General features: G+C 44.7%; 1 long non-coding RNA gene across 1 annotated transcript in view; it reads left to right on the top strand.

The window, feature by feature from the left end:
- Positions 1-22,403, top strand: part of LOC114622385 — a 62,973-nt gene that overhangs the window by 30,474 nt on the left and 10,096 nt on the right. The window lies entirely within an intron of this gene.

Below are 22,403 nucleotides of genomic sequence, written 5' to 3' on the forward strand. Positions count from 1 at the left end.
TCCTTCTTTCCTCCCATCCTCCTTCTTTCTTTCTTTGCTGGTATCACTGAATGGTCTTACAGAGTGTCCCTTCGGAGTAGAGCAAAAAGAGCCTTCAAAGGCCTGGTCTGTTTTCCAAGTGTAAAGTAGGGGACAAACTTTGAGGCCATGGTATGGGCTCTTCCTCATCTACAGACTCCTCCACTAAACCCAGCCTCCTTCAGTCCTCAAGACAGATTAGTATAGGGCTGAACTGGACACTTACCCATTTCATAGGTGAGTAGACTGAGGTGGGGGAGCTGGGCTGGAACTGTTCTTACATATTCAAGGTCTCATCCTCACCCATGTGTATAAAAGGGGATAGAGCAGGCCATCACCTACCCATCTGCAATCCATAGCTCTCTTTCCTAGGAATGACCTATGTCACATAATGGGATGGGAGGGCCTAGCTCACACAGCCCTCTATGCTAATCTGTCTTGAGGATGGAGAGAGCCTGGGATTGTTGGAGGAGTCCAATAGTTCCTGCAGAAGATGAGGGAGAGATCACCCCCATGGCCTAATAGCTCTAGCATGTTAACTGACCCTGTCGCTACAATGTCAAGAGTGTGGACAACTTGGTCATACTAGCTACTCCAGAATCTGAAACTTGAGGTGCACTGAAAGCTTTGGTTCTCTTGGACAGATTGCTCCACCCAGACTCTCAGACTTGAGAATTAACCTGACCCTGCTGCTTGGCCTGGTCTCTGCATGTGGCTGTGACTTTCAGGGAGCAAGAGTAGACTTCTGCTCACCACCCTCCCTGTCCTTAACTTTAGCTTTAATTGACTAAACCATCTCATCAGCGCCTAAATGCCTTCATATTAAATCTCTGTTATTACCAAATTGCCAAAGTGGGGGAATTGGCATCAGTTCATATATAAATTTGAAGATTATAAACAAATTAGAAGAAACATTTATCCTTTCCATTTTACAAGAGATGTGAGTGAGACAAAGGATTTTGTACTCTTTCTAAGTTCAGAAGATGTAATCCCAAATTCTTTTTTTTTAATGTTTTTTTTTTAATTTCTTTTTTTTTGAACATGAAATGCTTTTTTATAGCATGTTTTACAAGGGGAGGGGGTAAGAGGGGCCAGGTGGTAGAAAAGTACAAAATCTTCTTGGCCTGTGCCTTGAAACATGTCATGGTCTATACGGTACACTGCCTTGAATTGTGATCTACCTGCTGTTCTTCAGAAGATATGGTACACTGCTTGAGTTGTGGTCTCCCTGCTATTCTTAAGAAGACATGGTACTCTGCTTTGAGTCTATCTGCAGTTGCTAAGCAGGATCTTGCAGTTGCCAAGCTTCAGAGGACATTGTGCAGGTGGGGAAAGGTAGGGGGTGAGGGTAAGGGCGAGGGTCCTGGCTTCTGGCATCTCCCCCTTCTCTGTTTAGTTAGAGAAGGCGTCTTATGTTCAATCCCAACTATGTGAGTTTTGAATTTGGATGTCTAATTATGGGGGGTCTTAGACAAGTTCACAACCCCAAAACACTGATGTGAGACGAGTCACATCGATGGTCGAAGGTTTTAGGCTGTCGACGATGGGCAACGTCAAGGGACTCTGATGTGGGTGAAAGGAGGGTGAGAGCCCTGTCTTAGGCCATGTAGGCTGCACCCACTCCCAGCACCATGCACTCCTTTTCGGCTGCATTGGGTGGGCCCCTGGGAAGTGGACCTACAATAATCCCATCAATGGGCTAACTCACAGCCATCCTAGTCCCTTGTAAATGTTCAAGTTACCAACCATTTGTCAGTTTGGGGTGTAATATTGTCATAAAGGAAGGCTCCCTAATGTTAGCGGCCATATCAAGGGCGGCCTTGGTTTAGGAAAAAGCCAATTTTTGTTGTGGTGATCAAGAGGCCAAACTCTCTAGCGAGAGAAACGAGGGCAAAGCCAGGCATACCAGGAACCCTTCTGGAGGGCGTAGAAGTCTAGGGGTCGACCGTAGGGGGAGGCAGGGGAGCTGACAGCTGTGTCAGTCTCCTGCAGAGTCACTTCTGGATCCTCTTCAATTTTCAGCTGATGGTAATGAACTTCAACCGTCTTCTTGATGGCAGCATCAACCTGGTTCCGTGGACGACAGGTCGCGGGCGACGATCACATCCTCTCAATGAGGGTCCGTCCGGAGGGGTCCGTGCCTCGAGCCCCACATCTGGGTACCACTTGACCCGACCGGCGGGTCCTAGTTATTCGTGGGGGCGAGGAGGACTGCAACCTGCTATTCTTCAGAAGATATGGTACACTGCTTGAGTTATGGTCTCCCTGCTATTCTTCAGATGATATGGTACACTGCTTTGAGTCTATCTGCAGTTGCCAAGCAGGATCTTGCAGTTGGCAAGCTTCAGGGGACCTTGTGCAGGTGGGAAAAGGTAGGGGGTGAGGGTAAGGGCGAGGATCCTGGCTTCTGGCCCATCTGGATTAGAACTTCTGACAGCAGGCATCACAGGTGATTCATTTTTACCTGGAAAGAAAAAAGAAGGAGATTCTCAGGGAGATTTCTCTTCCCTGGATGTAAATTGTTATTCATCGTATTTATGGTTGGGCCTGGCTTTGTGAGGGTATCTATTTTTTTCCATTAATATTTGTGGTAGCCGGTTAGCTGTGCCTTCTGTGGTATTAGACAGGCATATCAGTCCTTGGCTCCATAAGGGAACTGGGTCTGAATCCCAAATTCTTAATCTAACAAGTTTCTATTCTCCTTTAAGTAGAAGTGAAGCTAAATGCTTTGTCTCATGGATCTTTTAGTGGTTGGGCTACATATTAACTACTAAAGATTCTGAGGTTAAAATCAAATTTCTCAATGTTGCTAATGACTCTAGTACTTTGGCAAGCATAGTCTAAGTTTAATTTTCCAGCTTAAAGATGCTAATACAACAGGTATTACAGTTATTTTATAGGCTGTAAATTCTTGGGATTAAGTGCCCTTTGTCTATTGCATGAATCATTTTTTCCTTCCTTGATCAGCATAATGTCTGGAACTCAGAAAGAGCTCCAGTGTCTTTATATGAATGAGTGACTGGCTTGCCAAATGAATTATGAAAAAATTGGAGTGCACACAAAACATTAAAAGTTAAACACATGGTCATTTGGTGTCAACACCATGGTTTTAATGAAAGGGGCACAATTTTAGTATCCAAGAATCAAACCTCAAAAGGTTTTGTCATTCTATAGGGAAACAGTGATCAGCTAGGATAGTTAGTTAGTTCTGCCATTGTAATAGTCTGTATTGCCCTGATAATGCTGTGTAACAAACAATTTGGAATTCTCAGTGCTTGTGATAAATATTTATACTTCTCCGTGATAGGTCTGGAGCTGACGTTATGCTGTTTATATTAGGTGTAAGTGGGCTTGGATGCAGCCTGGGTGGGACTTGAGCTTGCTTCAGAGGTCTTGTGCTAGAGTTACTCCAAAGAGGAGTTGCTTCACTATTTGAATGAGGAGACTCAGGAACACAGAAGGACAAAGCAACTACAAGAGCACAGTTACAATACACATCTCCATCTTCTCCTTGCATCTCATGGGCTAGGATGAGCGGGTGTCCAATCCCACGGTCACTGAAAGCAAATGTGCTCTGTTCCAAGGGGATGGGTTATGGATATTTGCTAAGCAGTAATTAAATTTCAGTGCTAGTCTGAAGGGGATTTAATGAAATGGATTCTCAAGCTCTTTCTTGTTTCTCTACTGCTTTCTAGCACCCCAAAGGGAACAAATTCCTGTTGTCAGGGGCTGTAGTCACTCCCTGATCTGGATTCAGAGCTGGGCAGGGGCCATTATTTGAGTTGTGGATTTAGCTGTTTGGTATTCACACATCCCTTGATGGTCTTGGAAAATATAATATTTTCTAACAGCTGTAAAGACAAGAGATCTAATGTTACTAGCTATACATAATATCCATGAAATTACATTGAATAATGTAATGGACTGTTATACTGTCATTAACACATTCTGAATACCTAATTTGAAAGGTTAATGAAATTGACAAACATGACCACTCTGGGGCTCATCAATACCACTTAATAACGAAGCTCTTGTTTTTCAGTTATAGAATCAACAGAAGTGGGAAGACTTCATGTTTGGAACCGCATTTTTTTTATTGTAAATTAAGAGGCTCTGCACAATGTTTTGCTGTAATTTGTAGTGTGGGGTTAGAAAGCATTTTACACAGCAGCTTTATGTAGTAATAATAACTGATATAAAGAGTTGTTATAATTTGACATGGTTAGGTTTTAGCTTTGCTGAACAGATTAAGCTTGGTGAAGGAAACCATGTTTCAGTTGGATAGCCTGAGATGAAAAAGACCAAAGATAAGTTCCCAAGGACTCCACGCCTTTTAGCATACAGTGTTCCTGTTGAGGGATCTCTTGGTCTGAGTAAAGAGTCTATCTCTTTATATTAAATAGGAACAGAGTGGGCTGAGAAGATAGCTCAGTTGGTGAAATGTTCGTCACGTGTCTTAAGTTGCTTTTCTCCTGTTGTGAAGAGACACTATGACCTAGGCAACTTATAAAAAAAAGAATTTAACTGGGGGCTTGTTTACAGTTCCAGAGGGCGAGTCTTTGACTATCACAGTGGGAAGCATGGAAGCAGGCAGGCAGGCGTGGCACTGGAGAACTTATACAGACCGATCAAGTTATATTTAGGAGTACATATACATATATGCATGTAATAATAGTTAATTAAAAAAGAGCCCATGGATTTGAAAAAGATCAAGGAGAAGGATATTGGAGGATTGGGAGGGGGGAAGGGAGGTGAAAATGCTGTAATTATAACATCAAAAATAGAACGAAAATGTTCTAAAACAAAGACATAGACGAGCACTTATATCTGATTTATAAGCACAAGGCACTGGAGGGTAGGAGATTGGAGAGAGAGAAAGAGAAAGAGAGAGAGAGAGAGAGAGAGAGAGAGAGAGAGAGAGAGAGAGAGAGAGAACTGGATATGGGCTTTTGAAACCTCAAAGCCACCCCAGTGACATACCTTCTCTAACAAGAGCATACTTCCTAATCTTTCCCAAAGAGTTCCAGCAACTGGGACCAAATATTCAAATATTTATGTCCATAGAGGTCATTCTCACTCAAACCACCATACAATCATGAATATCTGAGTTTGATCCCTAGATCCCTAGAATCTATGTAAAAAGCCAGGTGGGATAGCATAGTATAACCCAAGCACTGGAGAAGTGGAGGCGAGCTGTGCTTTCCATGCGCCATGCTTTTCCACCATCAGGTTTCCAAAGGCTATGGCTTCCTGTTAGCCATTTGGATTTATGATCACATTATTCATATGACCACATTTGTGTTAATCAAATTAGCAAATGGTAGTTACAGAAAAGCTGAAAATAAAGAAGACAATAAGAAAGTGATAACTCTCCTATTTTTGGAATTCAGACATTATAAGTTACATACCAGTTGTATTAGTCAGGGTTGACTAGAGGAAATGACACACACATACACACACACACACACACACAGAGGCATGCACACACACTATTATTTGCTTGACTTACATGATGGGGATGGGTAGTTTCACAGTGGCTTTGACACACTAGAGGACTAAAGAACCCAGAAATTTGCTCAGGCCAAGACATTGGAAGTCACAGAACCAGTCCAACCAACAATGCAGCCCCTGTCCAGGGATGGAAGTCTAGGTAGGATATTCTCAGAGAGTTGCTGGGTTGAGCCTTCATGGAAAGCCTATAGAAGCTGATGTCTGAGGTCCATGGGAGATTGAATCAGTGGCAGATACAATCATCTGGGAAGAGTGGGGGTTCTCTGTGTTCACTTACCTCTTTTTTCCCTTTACTTTTGATTTCCTTGGGTCCCTGGCTTATTGAGGGGTGCCGTTCACATAGAGGGAGGGCTTTTTCCTTTTGGTTGCTGTCTCCCTCATCAGTGACCTTGTAAGTGACCTCACAGACATGTCCAAACTGTACTCTATGTATTCAGGAGTCTCTGGATTCAATCAAGTTGACAACCAAGTTTTACAGAGGTCTTTCCTCTATAGTTGTCTGCGTGCCCCACAGATGGTCATGTGTCACCTAGTGATGGGCAGACATTCTGAGAACTGTATCACTAGGCAGTTATGTCATTTTGTGAACAGCATAGAACATACCCACACAACATGACTACAGTGTCACCAGGCAGCACAGTTTATGAGGTATGTTAGCACACTTGTATCTATTTTATAGATACAACTCATAAAGTATGTATGGTGTAGCAAGGTTATATGACCTGTGAGTAAGCACCCTCCATGGACTCTAAATCCAAACGCCCATATACTGCAATGAAGATTGTCTGTATGAACACCCATTAGGATGAAATTCCCCTCTGGGCTTCATTGCAGAAAACCAATCTGGCCTTTGACAAGTTCAGATATACAAAGATACCTTCACATCTTGCCTTGAGTATGAAAACCAAGTCATACATTTCTGGGCAATACCACTATAATTGGCCTCCGTTCCACCATGGACAGGGATGATGGTGACTATGTTATACCAAGAAATATCTTTGGGAAACCAACCACACAATGTTAATAAGGACAAAGAGATGAAAACATGACGTCTGTGAAGCCATCACGTTTTGAAGTCAGTGTGAGAACTCAGTGGGGATGCCTGGAGCCTTGGCTTACTCCTCTGGGCTCATTTATCTGCTGGGCTCTTTTAAAGTCATAGTCTATAAACTTTCATCCCATGAAGCTCTTGGAGATTCTAAGTGAGTAGTTCTGAAGAAGGTGTGTGCGTGGGGGACTAAGATTCCTTTGTTAAAGGTGTGCTGGGTGAGGGGTAATCATCTAGGGTACTGCTCTGTGAGATGGACCAAAAAAAAATTGCAGGTTCTTCAGACAAATGCTACATGTAAGCTTACAGAAGCCCAGTTCTCACAGTTATAGATTTAGATGACCAAGGCTTGTCTCTGAGCTGTGAATGGGTTAAATGAGACAGCAGACAGAAATCTCTGGGGGTGGGGTAGGAGGAATGAAATGTTTCCTTCTAATTGTTAGTTTCCATATGGATGAATTCCTAAGGATCTACTCTTCTCTCAAAAGTGTGCAAAATCATATTAGTACCCAGTTTGTGCATCATAGTAGTGAGCTCACTTTGAATGACAAAGAACCATCACCCGTGTTGGCTGAGATAATCTTCAAGGATAGCTAATAGTAACCCAGTACCTTAAGAATTGATCCAGTCTCCTCCACAGAAAAGCCTTAAGGCTGTGTGTACACTTGGGAGGGCTTATGGGAGTCAGGCTTCCTGTAGGCTCTCTTCCCTACTCCTGGGAGACCTCAGAGGTCCTTCTGTCTGTCTACCTTACTCACAACATCTCACTATCCAAAAGAGGATCTCCATTCTGTTCTCTGGTCTTAATTTTTTTTTCTTTGCATATAGGCTGTGAATATTTTAGTAACATCTCCTTTCTCATTTTCAAAAATTCTTCCAATTCGTTAGGGAGGAAATATTTTAGCAACAAAATCTGAGTGAGGGGGTGGGTGTGCCCTGTCACACAATCTGATCAGGACTTAGGGATCTGAGCAGTTAGAAGGGGGAGCATTATAGAATCTAAGCATCCAGGAGAAATCAAATCACCACCGCTAAAATTATCCTTTTTGTCTGGAATGTTTTCAGCTGAGTACAGGGAATTAGATGTGTGTGAGTCTGTGTATACATGCATGCATGTGTGTACGGGGGGTGGTGATTATCAGATACTAATCCTGTAAAGACATTTCAGAGCTATTTCATTCAACACCAACACAAGGACAATTCCAGCATGGCAAATTTACCCCGAGATGCTGCTCTGACTGCACTTAGGGCCATGGAGAAGGTTGCCTGAAGCCCAGGGCTACACCTGAGATGAGTTTCAGAGCCCTGGGTCTGTGCGCCAAATGGTATCTGTGTCACTGGAACTACAGGGGTCTCTAGAATACCCAGAAAGCAGTGGTGGTGTATGAGGCCTCTACAGCATAAGAGCACCCATGAGGTTGATTCCCTATCTATTCCCAGTCATGTCTCACTGATCTAGGCTGAGTCAGTCTGTCCTGCAAGGCAATCTTTTCTCTGATCTATCCTTCCAGGCAAGTTTCCTGTGACATGTGATTTTTGTCCCTTGTCTTCATTCTTTGAATCCAACTTCACTCATATCATGTGGATTAGACAGGCTTGTCTCTTACCTAAGAAGGCAGCTCTCTGAAGTTTATCTCTGTGTATGGTGTTGTTTGGTACAAAGTTTGGTCCTGGGCTCTGTTAGATCAGATTGAGAGATGGGATGGTGACGAACAGCAGTCATGAGATGCATCTCAGCTCTAAGCAAGATGCAGGTGGGGGAGATACAGTGGCTTTGCTTGTGACTACTACTGTGAGGAGCTTCTCTCTGTCATCTTCACATGATCAGAAGCACAGCACTCACTAGGCAGTAGATCTGTGATGGTCATCTCAGGCTGTGCAGGGATGACACACGTCCCTGGAGGCACTTGAAGTCCAATCAGAGAGCCCAAGCCCTGTGCACCTCACTTCCATCAACTACATGTTGAAATGGGCACCTTGGGTGGATGAACACATGCAGAATATCTAAAGCAATGTAAGACCCACCAAAATGTTCAGTCAGTGTCTATTATTACCCTGTTACATTGCTAGTGTTCCCGCTGCAACCACCCTGTCTCCTCTGGTTCCACTCTGACATGGCTTAGTTTAGACACTTGTTGCTTCTGGGCACACAGGCATCTCTGTGCTGCCTCCTTTTCTGTGGTCCTTCCCAATCCCAAAGAATGCTTCCAGAACATCTCTTTCCTGCTGCTCTTGCTTTGACCGACCTGCTCTGCCTCCCTGAACACTGTACTCAGGAGCTATGCCTCACTCTGTTCTCAGGGGTGCCTTAGCCTGAGCCTAAAGCCTATGCTTGGCATATGAGCCAGCTGCTGTGTCACTGGGAAATTCTCAAAATGTTCCTGACCTCTCTAACCCTTCCTGTCCTTACTCTTTGTGGCTGTTCATGTTGTTGGGTCCAGCGTGACAGACCCAAGAGCACCAGGTCACAAAAGAATTGAGTACAATTTCATTTTAAGATTTTAGATCTTAGAATATATGCAGGATCCCCCTGTCAGTCTGCAAAATTATTGCTGACCAGTCTAGCAGACGATCAAGCTATTTCTCAAATTAAGTTAGTTAAATCAGCCTGAACAGAATGCTATCCTGATTTTAACGTTTATTTTCTTACTCATTAGTGTTTATGTTGGGTTTGGTTGCAAGACTCTGGAAAAACCAATAAAGCGTTGATTATGTGGGGAAAAAGTTGATGAATATAGAAATTGCTTTCTCTTTGCTGGGCACCAGGAAGGTTTATTGTATGCTAGCTTTGCTCTCTGGAAGACCCTCAAAACAAACATATACTCGGGAGTCCAGAGGGCAAGTGGCCTGTTACAATAGGGTTAAGACAGTCTTAGGATGTCACTACCACATGTCTACAATGTAAGGCTCATGCCAAAAGGGGCTTCCCTGTGCAAAGAATACCGTGTACAGCTCTCGACTTGAGTCCACCCAGCTAGGCAGCAGCCTGGGCATGGGTCGAGGACTTTCTGCCTCAGCCCTCCCTGCCAAATCCAGTAGGAAGTGTCCACAGCCATGGTGTTGTGGTCACCCCTTCTCTTCTCTCTTCTGGAATCTCATCAGGTGTGCCTGTCTTGAAGACAGCGCAGATCTGCCTTGAAAAGGAGCCAGCTCTCATCGGGTCGTTGCGACAGATTTCTTAATTAATCTGCTCAGATTGTCAATAATGTAATTCACTGATGATTTAGAAGCCAGTTATGTGACTGCTGTGCCATTGTGGGGAAACATCTGAATAATTCAGCTAATAGATGGGAACTTGCCCAGATCGCTGCGACACAGGGAGGGAGCAGCTAATTCGAACAGGATGAGCACAGGCAGGGTGATTCCAGCAAATTCCAGAGAGCAGAGAGGTTGTCATATTGCTAGGGGCAGCTGCTGCCTGGTTTAATTATTGTCATTTTTTTTTTTTTTGACAAAAGAATCCAGGTCCCAGACTCCCGGGCAGAGGCCACTAACATACTCCTGAAAAAGTGAAATTCAAGTGAAAAGCATGTGAGGTCTCTGACTGCCAGGTTTGTGCTGTGTACACAAGTCAGTGAACTTTCTAGGCACAGAACACTGGCTTTTATTTCATTCCAAATAGTATGACTATCGTCTATGACTGTATGAGATGAGGGTACAAGAAACGTCAGAGTAACATAAAGAGTGGCGTTCCTTCCTTCCCCTGAGAGGATGCACTCATCCTGAAGCGACTGTCATACCATGATGATTGTCTTTCGTCTCACGCTGAAACTGGAGCCATGGTAGAAAGTTAACTTTAGAGATCGGGAGTCTAATTATACTCTGTGCCTTACATAAACATAAAAACCCAATCACATTTAGTTATATACTTAAAATTTATTTTGCTTTTATTGGAAATAATAAAATTATATGGACTTGAGCCATTTCTCTCTCTCTCTCTCTCCATATATATATATATATATATATATGTAAATATATATATATTTACTTTGGTAGTGAGAGTTTTTAACAGCCCTCAAATGCAGACAAGCTAGTGCCTGAGATGTGAACATTAAGAAAGAACCATGGGCTTTGGATAGGAAATGTTAATTTGGTTGCATTTGTCTACAGAGCTTTACACATGTCCTCTGAACTGTCTGTTCTTCTTCAGCACCCTGGGATCCAGAAACGCTCATGGATGTAAGCATACACGTGCATATATAAAAACAGGTATACACAAGGCACATGCGCTCACCCGTGAACATATGCATACACCCACACAGCATACCCATACACAGATGTATCCATATTTGCATATGTGCATATGCTGTGTGAACATACACACACACACACACACGCACAAATGCACACATGTTTGTAGATGTTTGTAGCCACATCTCTTTAGAATACCCAGTCTTAAAAAAAAAAAAGGAAAGGCTAAACCCACACACCTGACTTTGACACTTATAAATTCCAGCAGGTGAGCCCCACTCAGGACAGGAACCCTTGGAATTTAATGACAGCAAGGCTGATGTTACAGTATAAACAATGTAAGGAATGCTGCACCACAGAGTTACCTCTGGGAAGCTTTTGTTACAAATAATTAGTGAATGGATGGAAGAGAGAAGCAAAGTGCTGCCTGTGAATAAAGTCTGGACCCCAAGTGCATGCCAGCCTTAAAGACTGTGAGCAAGCACTGGCAGATTGGGAATGAGGCATGTTTGCTGCTGGCGTGGCTCATAGTGGTCTGGGTGGGCCACTCCACAATCACCACAGGCTCCTCTGGTGGTGCAACCCCAGTATCCTAGCCTAAATTATGAGGTCAGCTCCTGGTTAAACTATGTGTGGGTGCTCTGACATCACAGCAATTTCAGAAAGCAAGAAAGGGGAAGAGGGAAAGGGTTCAGTTCTCTTCCCCTGTGCTCGTATTGCATCTTTCCTGGAAGCCCCTTTGCTCCCTCCCGTGAGCTGCATGGGAGCCATCTCGCTTCTCTGTGGCTACATGGGACAGTCCTCTAGGGAGAGAAGCTGGCAAGTGTAATCTTTCAGCTGGGCACAGATACCAAAGCCCTTCAAAGGAAGGTGGCCATTTTGTGACATCTTACTGGTGGTGTCCAAAGCCGAAGCCATCCCTACAGAAAAGAGATCTTCTAAATCAAGCAGTTGCTTTAGGTTGAAATAAAACCACAGGTAAACCCCACTTTCATTGGGCATACAAAGATTTTGATTTGAGAAAACACTTTGAAAAACACCTTGCTTCATGAGCCTTTGGGTTTAGTGAGCATGTGAGAGCCATCTTTACAGCAGGAGTTCTCCCCATGACTTTCCTTCCCCCACCCTCTAAGTCTGTCCTGGAGGCAGAGTGACCTGGAGCTAGTTGCATGCCCTGAGGTGGAGGGATGTTACTGTGGGTGGTCCCCAAGTTCCCTAATGTCACGGGGCATTTGAAGACTAGTTTGCTCTTCACTGGAAACCCATTTGTTATTATTTACATATGGAACGCTTGCATCTTTCAGCTCATGTATTCCCTGGGAATCTAATTTGTAAATAATTACTTGACAGAAATGAAGCTGGGTAGAAAATTCAGAGTGTGCAGTGGTCCAAACAAACCCCAGAGAGGAGACTTGAGCGGAAAGGCCAGCTCCTGAAAGACCTCATCACGCTTTCTCGGCTCAGCAGTTAGCAGCTAATAAGGTCCCCAGTTTAGAAGCAAATTCTCAGGTGGCAGATGTGGTGGACACACCAAAGAGGCCATTAGCAGCCAGGCTGGGAGCAGAAGGCTGAGCTGGCGCGCTGGGGAGTTGCTTGCCCTGTTCCGCTCTCTGTGCTAAGGGGCGGTGATAAGGGCAGGACTGCTCTTCCTATATGAACAGCCAGAGCATCTAGAACAAGGGGATACCACAGGCTGAATGCTTTTGTTCCCCTCTGAGTTCCTACGGTAAAGCCCTAATCCCCTTGCAGGCTGTATTGAGGTGTCCTCTCTAAGGAATCAATTATGGTTAAATGAGGCCCTTGGGTGGAGCTGTAGTCAAAAGGGTTTGTGTCCTCAGAAGACGTACTAGGGTTCTCTTCCTGTGTCCACTTACCACAGCAAGGCTGTCTGAGGACCTAGAAGCAGGTGACCTTCTACAAGCCACTAGGCATGCTATCACCCCAAACTCACTTCATTCAATCTAGATCTTGAGCTTTCTACTTCTAGAGCCACGAGACTGAAATCTGAGGGACATAAGCGGTCCAGTAGGTAGTGCTGTTGTTACAGCAGCCTGCACTGACCAGTACAGGGTGATGGATGGAGATATGTGTTGCAGAAAGCTAGATCCTGCCTCTGGACCCACTGGGAGGTTTCTTGCTGCTGTGCTAGCTCCTAAACACCTGCTCCCATCACCTTGAGCCCTGGGCCCTGCCAGTTAGTGTCTTCTCTAATCGATTACCTCATCAGAATGCCATCAGCAGTAAGGGCCTAGCAGCTTTGCTGTTTACAAATCTATTTAGCCTTCGGATAGATTATTCCAGAAAGGATATTGAGCCCCTGTTGCATGCCCAGTACCCGCTATACTTTTGTAGCTAGGAGCAAGCAGACACAGAACAGACAGCCCTGTCCATATAAGAGCAAGCACAGGCTTGGAACTGGTATCAACTCAGTTATTTCATAGTTGCTTTGGGCCCGAGACTTGTCTAAGCACTCATTGTATGTGAAGTTGTTCAAGGGTCACATAACCACACACAGGATATTCTACCACTCTGTCCTTTTCTTCATTTCACAGAGAAACGAAGCACAGTTGGTTCTAGGACACATAGCTAGCAAGTGACAGAGTCAGGGTCACCCTCATGTAGTCTGAAACATGTCTCATGCTCAGTATGAAACTTCCAGACCAGGTGACCATAATCCTATTATAGAAACTTCCAAGTCTCATGTGTAAGGTCTGATGGGCAGGAGACAGGGCAGGGGGCACAAAAAAGGGAGTCTCTTTTCTTGGTGACTGGGAACATCTCCCCAAGGAAGCCAAGTCTAAGTGCATATGAAGGATGGCTGAGTTGGTAAATCCCAAAGAACAAGAAGCATCTGGGCCAAAGGAGCCCTTAGAGTAACCTAGGAAGGTGTGTGTGGGAGGATGGGTGGCAAGGACTTAGCTGAAGAGACAGAGGGTCCATGCATAGCCTAGAGGGCCTAGAAGTGGAAAGATATAAGGATTTGTTACTATTTATGGAGAGAAGGGATTGGACTACAGGCAGGGTAGAAGTAGGAGGCCTTTACTTTCCTAGCAGCGAACCTAGATTGAAGAATGGGGGGTGATTTCAGTAAGGAGTGAGTGGCGTTTTCAACTGGCACAGTGGGAACAAGTGATGGAGTCAGAGCAAGGAAGCTGGATGCTGCTATCCCATGAGGGGACAGTGGCCTCTGAGGACCCTAAGGAACAGGTTAGTAAACATTGCCAAAGTTTTAAAGGCAATTGGAAAACGTGCATGGAATTTGGATTCTAGAAACAGCAGATACAGTAATCAAATCCATTGCTTCCCAATTATTGTTTTACTTTTATCTGCTGTCCCAAAGGTACTATGTTCCTCGTATTTGTAGGTGACATGCTACATGTTGGTGGCTACCACCTGTCTCTCCTCAGTCAGGTCACTTTGGTGTTTATCAGTAGTCTGAAGTTTTCTGTGGTAAGTGGGAATGTAATATGAAGGGCATCAGGATGGTGTTTGCTTTTTGCCACACCTCTGGCTGCCACCTTCTAGAGTTACAGGATATAGAAGAGACCCATCAATCCTTCAGGTCTTCATCATGGAATCTTTCTCCAACTCCACTGATGATCCATATCTTCTTCGGAGCCGTAAAATATTAAGGGTGTTAACCATGTTGCTCTTCCCTGCATTTTGCAAGCCTCTCTGAGGAAGGAATTACCTCGTTCCTCACTAGAATGGAGTACACCTTGGAGCTCAGTGTGTCTTTCTGTAATGAAGGCACAAGAGAATGGGCAAATAGAAATGGATGTGTTCTCACACACTGACCTACCGTACTGTCCCCCTGTGCTTGGGCAGGACTTTAGAGATCACGATAATCCTGGATTGCTTCTAGCTATCAGGGGCAGGTAGCCCGATGGCTGAAGTGATAAGATACTTCAATGCTCATACAGCTGTTTGTTGAAATGTTGGCTGAAAATACTCTTTGAAATGACTACTTTTCAAAGAAACCTCTTCTTTCAAAAGAGACTACTTCAAACTGGACTTGATAACTGAGCCTAGAAAAATGTGCCCCGGGGAGGGAGACAGAGGCCAGCACATCAAAGGCTTCCAAAGGTTGATTGCGAAGGGGAGGCACGTGCCTGGTCATCCTGTCAAAGTTGTCTTTGTAACTGATCTGCTCCAAGGGCCACAGGGTACAAGGACATCAGATTTGTTTGAAGAGAGAAGCATCCTGTTAGCCTTGGAGAATTATTGTACAAAGCCACCAGAGTATAACTCCCTCCTACCCATCCAGATAAGGCTGAGCATCATACAAAACTCCACCCCATCCCACTCTGCTTGCTGTCAATCATAGAGGCCCAGTGCTCAGCACACTGACAGAGAGGGGTAGAAAGACTCCCTTCCTCATTTGTTTAGTCGTATAACTTAGTAGTCCCCTTGCCCACCTTTAAGCTCACTCACTCAGGCTCGCTGTGGTGAGTCTTCTAGGCCCCAAGGGCCAAGAGACCTAAACGTATCTACTGGAAGCTTGGGCCAATGTCTTCCGATCCTTACCTCACCTGAATAAATGAGTCACAAAACCTGCTTGACCAACTCTCAAGGATGTTCTGAGACCTCAGGAAGTAACTCAGCATAGTTCGACCTCTGTCGTTAAACTGAAACTTGTCCTTCTCCAAATCCTTTCTGTTTGAAAGCCCTGGTATTTTGCATGTGGAAGCAGATCTCCAGAGATGTTGAGTTATATCCCCATGTCATACTAAGGAACTGGCTGGTGGGTCTGAAGGTGAAACTCTTGTCTTATATACTTCCCAAACACAGGCACCTTGGCTTGTCAGTTCTCGCTTATTGGAGCCCTGTAGGTAAGCTGTCTAATACTTGCAAATGACTGTCTCTATTTCAATATAAATACCCAGAGTGAGTGCAGCCACACCTGTACACGTACCTGCCACTACTGCATGCTGGCTACCACTGGGTTTACACAAGGAAGTGTTCCCTACCTTGTCCACTAACTTTGTTGCTAACTGGATAACTGTGCTCCTCTGTCATTTGCTTAATGAAATGTCATGTAACCTTTTCCTGTGACCTATATTAACATATAAATAACAGGTATGATACACGTAGCATACCTCATCTAACCCCAAGGGAATCTCTGCTGGGGAAGTACTGCCAATATCCCAGTTTCATATGGGGAGCTGAGGTAAAGAAAAGTTAAAGAATTTGCCCAAAGTCTCAGAGCTAATGGCAGGGAGAGTTTGAGGTCAGGAAGTTCATTTTTAAAATCCATGTTTATTGACAAAGTGAAATGCACAAGCCCCTTGTCCTCTTGGGCCTTAAAGTGATGGAGGGATGTCAGGGGGACTTAGGAGCCATGTTAGATTGCTCTTCATTGCATTGTCATAAACCTGACTTAACACCTAAAAGACAAGGTAGCTCAGGAAAGATGTCCCTGGTGCCATCCTGGGGCTTCACGTCAGTTGTGTGTCAGCCTCCCCATCCTGCAGACTGCTCTCTGTGTGTGTGTGTGTGTGTGTGTGTGTGATTTTCTTCTACCTTTTGTCCGTTCGTACATCTGTTCTGTCCCTGTCCCCACTGCATGACTTATGTGTGAGATCACAGCTATGCTAGTTGGTCTGGCTCTGTCCAGTCCTCACCTTAGGGACTATTCCTGCTTTCCCTAAGTTAGCAGCCTCTGTAGGCTTCCCTGCCTTTCCTCTAGGGGAATCTGATATTTTATCAATTGAAACCTAGCAACAGGCCTCAGTGGCCAGAGGAGCCCATGTCAGCATTGGCTCTGTTTTCTTGTTCTGCCATATACATAGGGGATAGAGGAAAGACACAGAACTAGGGATATATGAGATTAAATAAGTGCTTGGAAGGGAGGTGGTGGGCCTTCTCAGAGGGGCGAAGCTTGGCCATTTCCTGCCCACCTATTCTGTGAGGCCCAGGACTCTCAGTCTAACAGCAGAGTTGGCCCTTACCAAGTGCCTAGCAGATGAGCGCTTTTCTGAGTCACCTCTACGTCTTTGTCCTGCAGTGTCCAGAGGCTTCTGAGCAGCCATTGTTAGTGGAATTTATCAGATGTGATTGTCCACACACATGTATCATCCTATGTGTTGTGGGGTTATTCCAGTAGGGCCTGAAGAACCTGGGCTGAGCAACCACATTGACGTCTGATAGAGAAGGCTCTACATTAACCTGACACTCGGTGCTCCTGGCTTCATGGCTACCCTGATAGGGATGCATAGGCACTGGTAGGTACGGACAGCTGCCAACACCATAATGTGCCTTAGAAGGTAATATTTATACAACTAAATTCTGAGAGATGGGTGACCAGCTTGTGGATAATTGCTGAACAATATAAAACTTTAAAAATCATGTGCCTAGGAAAGTTTTTAGTTGCTCTCTCTTTTTCTTAGAGTGGGCTGTGTTTAAATTTTGAGTAGGTGTGCTTAGTGACCCACCTCCATCTTGTAATTTTTCTTTTAGGATGCCCAAATAGCATTGAACATAGAGAATTTTGCCCTATGGACTCTTGTGGAGTTAGATTACACGTAGGGCAAATGTAGATTTTCAATTTACACTCTGACATGAGTCACTGAGCACTCTGAGTCCAAGTTCATTTGCTTGTGACTTCAATAAATGGGACTGAACAGGGAGTTAGCCAACTGTGACCTGGTACCTCGGTGGCTTCTGACACAGGCTGATGAAACTGGAGCTTGCCTTTATAGTCATATAAAAATTGAATTTGGCCTCTACCCAGCTTTCTTTCTGTTCAGAAACATACAGAGAACATCAGGAGGAGCACTGAACTCATTATCCGCTGGCCCGGACATTTTCACGGTACCTGAACCTTCGGAAACTGCCTCTGTATTTCCACCTGGCCTCTGTGGCAGAGCAGGAAGCTGATCACAGCCACAAATCTCCTTGACCATCATGTCTTTACTTCTGAGGCTGAGATGGAATTGTGGCCTGGTCTTTACAAGTTTATGACCACATTTATTCCCACATGGAGGTTTCCCATTTCCATTGTAACCCCCCCCCCCCCCAGTTGCTACTCCCCTCTTTTTGTTTCTCTTCCAAAGACCCTGTCTTTAGAGTATTCTAGAGCTGAAAAGATTGAGTCCACCTTCTATCTAAGACAGGCTCCAGGGTATCTCTGAATCCTCTTTCACATGCTGGGAACACACTCACCCATGTTTATGAACTTTCCAAATAATTCTACAGACATGAGTGATCACTGGAAATTTCCCAGGATTTCAAAACTGGCACAAATCTGAGATGCTTCTTCACTGAGACTCGTTTCATGGATGGAGAAACTAAGGCGAAGGGAGGTGCAATCATTTCCCCCAGGTCAACCAAACAAAATAGCAAAATACATAGGAAGATTGTGGTGTTGCACCTCTCTACTAAGGTTGTAGTCTGCCATATCTGGATAGCTCCATGCAAAATGAAGGACTCACTTTTCCTAACAGGGCTTCCTCTTCTGTGCCTGATTTGGGAAGCCCGATTCCACTCTTCTGAGGAATGTCATATAACCCTTGGTAAAATTGTAGATTCAACTTCCTAGAACACCTCTCCATGCAAATGAGGTATCTCCAGAAACTTAAACCTCAGCCAATGAAACTTTACCCTAAGGAGAACCCATTTCTACTCTCCAGGGTTCATGTATATATATATATCTTGATTTATTGAAATGAAGTGTATGCACACAAGCTGTTTTGATGACTTATCATCTAAGAGAGCTTGGTTTTTAAAAAGAGCTGTAATGCTGAAATCTTCAGAGACTCCTCCCCCCTCATTCACTGCCAAACCAGAATCCTGCTGGCTCGCTCATTCTGGACTTTGCTTCATCCTTTCCCATGTGCATTGGGACCTAGACATCTCAAGGGAAGATGTGGACTATGGAACTCAGCCTCACTCTACCCTTCCCTTGTTACACTTGGTGTGTAGCAGGGCCTGGATATCCCAAGGGAAGGTTTGAAAAACACTGAAACCACATGTGGCAACATTTTGAATTTTTGTATTCCACATGAACAGAGACACCCTCCATTGTTCCTCATCTCACTTCAGACAGAGTTCTCAGGGACGCATCTATGCACTGGGAATGGTGTGAGATGGATTTAACTGAATGTTGTTCATCTTGGCCTTTTTGAGTCATTTACTCTGAAGTTTATTCTCATTTTCTCTTATAGCACCATCCAGAAAATGTCCTTCGCACTATTAAATTCTGACTCATGGGAAAGCCCAGTGCAGTTCCTCTCGGCCACAGGAATCTCCACACTTGGGGCCCCTTGTAGTGAAGTGACCTAATGCTGCTTATATTCTAATGCTAATTTGGGGCTCCTAAGACTGGTACCCCATAGATGAGAGATTCCACACTTTGCACAGAATGAGTGATCCTGCCCCCATTTAATGGTGATTGGTAAATAAAGATGCCAACAGCTAATAGCTGGGCAGAAGAGTCATAGGTGAGGTTGAAATTTTGAGGGCTTGGTGAGAGGACCATGAGGATGGAAGAAGAAGAACATGCAGGAGGGAGAAGGAGAGCTGCCATGGGCTAAGGGGCAGGAGACTGTGGCCCAGAGGGGTGCCCCATTGGCGTCAAGTGCAGCCCACAATGGAAGATAGTAAATAGAAAGTGATAACTTGGGGTTATTGACAGGAAAGCAGATTTGCACAGCATGGAGGGTAGGCATTGTGCTTCCTAAGGCTTTTTAAACATATAAGGCTGTATGTATGTCTTTCATCTGGGAACATAAATGGTGTAAGGTGGGAAAGAAACCCCAGGCTGAGATTTCTAATAATAATTGACTCTAGCCCCTCTCTATGAGTAGTCATTCTGGTCAATGACTCTAAAAACAAAGAACAGAGGCTCAAGATAGGGCACAGAGAGGAAAGCCCTCCAGGTGAACTTTGGTTTGGTGATTTGGCTTCCTAGAGCTCTTGAGAAAGATGGACAGTTTCCATGTATCAATGAATGTTGATTGGTCCTCACTTTACGGTGCAAAATGTAAGCTCTGGTAAAAGTCAGACACACAGTAAACTCACCAGGACTTCAGCTCAGCAGAGGAGAAGCAACCCCAGGCTATCCTCTACCTGGAAGATCACTAAGTGGCCTGGCTGGATCTGGAGATAGTAACAGTGCTATTCAGCTCCACTCCCTCCTCCAAGTGACATTTAAAGTCTTCACAGTGTGATTCTGTGGCAGGCCAGAGGCCAGAACCTTAGGTCTTGGCCTCTAGGCAGGGTATGTCCTTTGTGTTTTGTGTTTTAGGAATGTGAGACTGCCTGGTGACACTGAAGGAAGAGCACTGGAGGGCAGGGATAGCTAAACATGAGCTCCTTTATCCTGGAAATTGGAGCAACTGACTGAGCCACAAGGCAGGGAGTGTGAGGATGACCCCCTCTTGCCTTCTCCCCAAAGCCATGAGGCAGGAAGGTCGCTGTCAAGGACACTGCAGATGCAGACAGAGATTCTGAGTAGTTGAGAAAACTCCTCTAAATGACATGATTAGTAAGTAAACAAGTCAGGGCTCCAAAATGAGGGTTTGTAAAGACCTTGACATAACAAAACCAATTGCCCTTGTGTCTGTCTGTCTGTCTGTCTGTCTGTCTTTGCTTTCCCAAACTCATATCCTAACATATCTGAGTTTGCTTGTCTCATGGAACATGAAACAAGAGTTTTACCCTCAGTAATGCCCAGTAAGCCCCAGTGGATATGTGTTCCTGGGCTCTGAGCCTTGTGTGTGTGTGTGTGTGTGTGTATCTTTATGTGTATAGTATATATCTTTGTGTGTATGTGTGTATCTGCATGCTTATGTATGAGGTGTGTATGTGTGTAGTTATGTGTTTAGTATATGTATGTTTGTGTTTTCGTGTGTGTGTGTGTGTGCATGCCTCCTAGGGCAGGTCTCTGCCTGACATGTTCATTCTTAGATCAATATTTCTTTTCATCTGGCCTTGTCTAGCCTATTAGGGCATGAAGTCCCTTGGGCTAGAGGCTTTTGATAGCAACCTATAAAATTGTTTTACAAATAACATGATTATTATTCTTTATAACAATTTGCATTTAATTTCTAGTTAAAATGCTACTCTCCTTTTTCTTCTTCCTGTCTTTTTGGTGCATAGTTCATTCAGTTTGAGCTTTGTGGTGTGGAGTTCTGAGCCCTTACTGCCTTTCACCACTCTCTTCAGTCACAGGCTTGGGGAGACACAGTGAGGTGGACATGCTCAGGTGAACATGGGGACACAAACAGCCTGGGCATAGCCAGGAGTTCCTGGCAAGGCTCCCAAAGAGGCCAGCTTCCTTTTGGATGTGACAACACGAGGTTATAATTCATATATTGTTTCACCCACAGTGACCTGATAGGTGGCTTAACCCCTAGCCCACCCTGCCTTGCCAGGCCTAGCTCCTCACTAGAAGATCCAGTGGCTTAAGAGGAAGGAAACAATACTTTCCTTACCATGGGCAAGGGGAGAAAGGGGAACAGATGTGGTCCTGGCTTCCTCGTAGAGCAGCCCCTGTGTATAATCTGCCTCTTGCATTTGTTGTGAGTCCTGACTCACAGGGGAGGCTGTGGGCTGGGGAGGAACAGAAACCTGAGGTCTGGACTCAACAGGACCCTCCCTGTCAACCTCGACAAAGCCTGTGTGTCTTCTTAGTTTCCTGTCACTTGCCACAGAAGCAGGGTTCCAGTTGGTTTCTGGATAGGTCAGATGTAGCAACCTTTGGGTGGGTCCCTTGGGTGCTGGCTCACCGGGACTTTGCTGAACCACTTGGAGTGGTTCAAGAGCAGGAGGGTTCTCTACTTAACAAAGTCAGATTTTCCTTGAGGATTTTGTCTCTGCCTGGTGTTGACAACTGGCCTCAGAGGTCAAGCTGACCGTATAAAATGACCATAATGGATGACTTAACCAATGATTTTATCTAGTTGTTCGGTCCTTTTTGGATGGTACCAGGTTAGGCACTCCATGTAGGTATGTGAGAGACTTCAGCACAGTCCTTGAGACATGGGCAGAGTGGTGACAGAGGGTATGGAACAAAACAGAGATCTCAGGAATGCAGGGAGGGTATGGCTTTCTGTGGAAATTGAAGCTAGGAGTTTTTTCCATCTCAGTTGGCCACTCTGAAACCCTTGCTGTCCCTTCCATTCCGAGCCCTTGAACTGTACAGTCTCTGTAGAGATGGTGGGAAGAAAAGGCCCTCTTTTGGCTGTAGTGAGTACTAGAGTGGTTTCCCCAGCTCTCATTTCAGAGTTCAAATCTGGCTCCTGCTTTCTGGGAGGCAAAGCTCCGAATGCACGGCCTTGGCTCTCCTGGCTTAGGGTCTGGCTGAAGCAGTTGTGTAAAGCTCAGCCCTTCACCTGGCTTGAGGCAATGGTTTGAGAACACTTGAAGATTGACAGATGTCCTTAATGGGTGTCACTCAAGTTCTATCGAATCTTGCTTTTTTTTTTTCTTTTTTCTTTTTTTTTTATTTCCTTAGAGGTAAGTTTCCCTGGTGGTCTTGAGGAACTAAATGCATATTGGCACTTTTTGCACAGAGTCTGTATCTGGAGAAGAGACTATAAAAGTGGTTTTGATGACCCACTGAAAATGGGAAAGCAGAAGGAAGAACATGATGGGACAGGATATAAACCCACTGCATGATGGGACAGGATGT

Source organism: Grammomys surdaster, unplaced genomic scaffold, assembly GCF_004785775.1.
Source record: "Grammomys surdaster isolate TR1022 unplaced genomic scaffold, NIH_TR_1.0 188, whole genome shotgun sequence".
Classification (NCBI taxonomy): Eukaryota; Metazoa; Chordata; class Mammalia; order Rodentia; family Muridae; genus Grammomys; species Grammomys surdaster.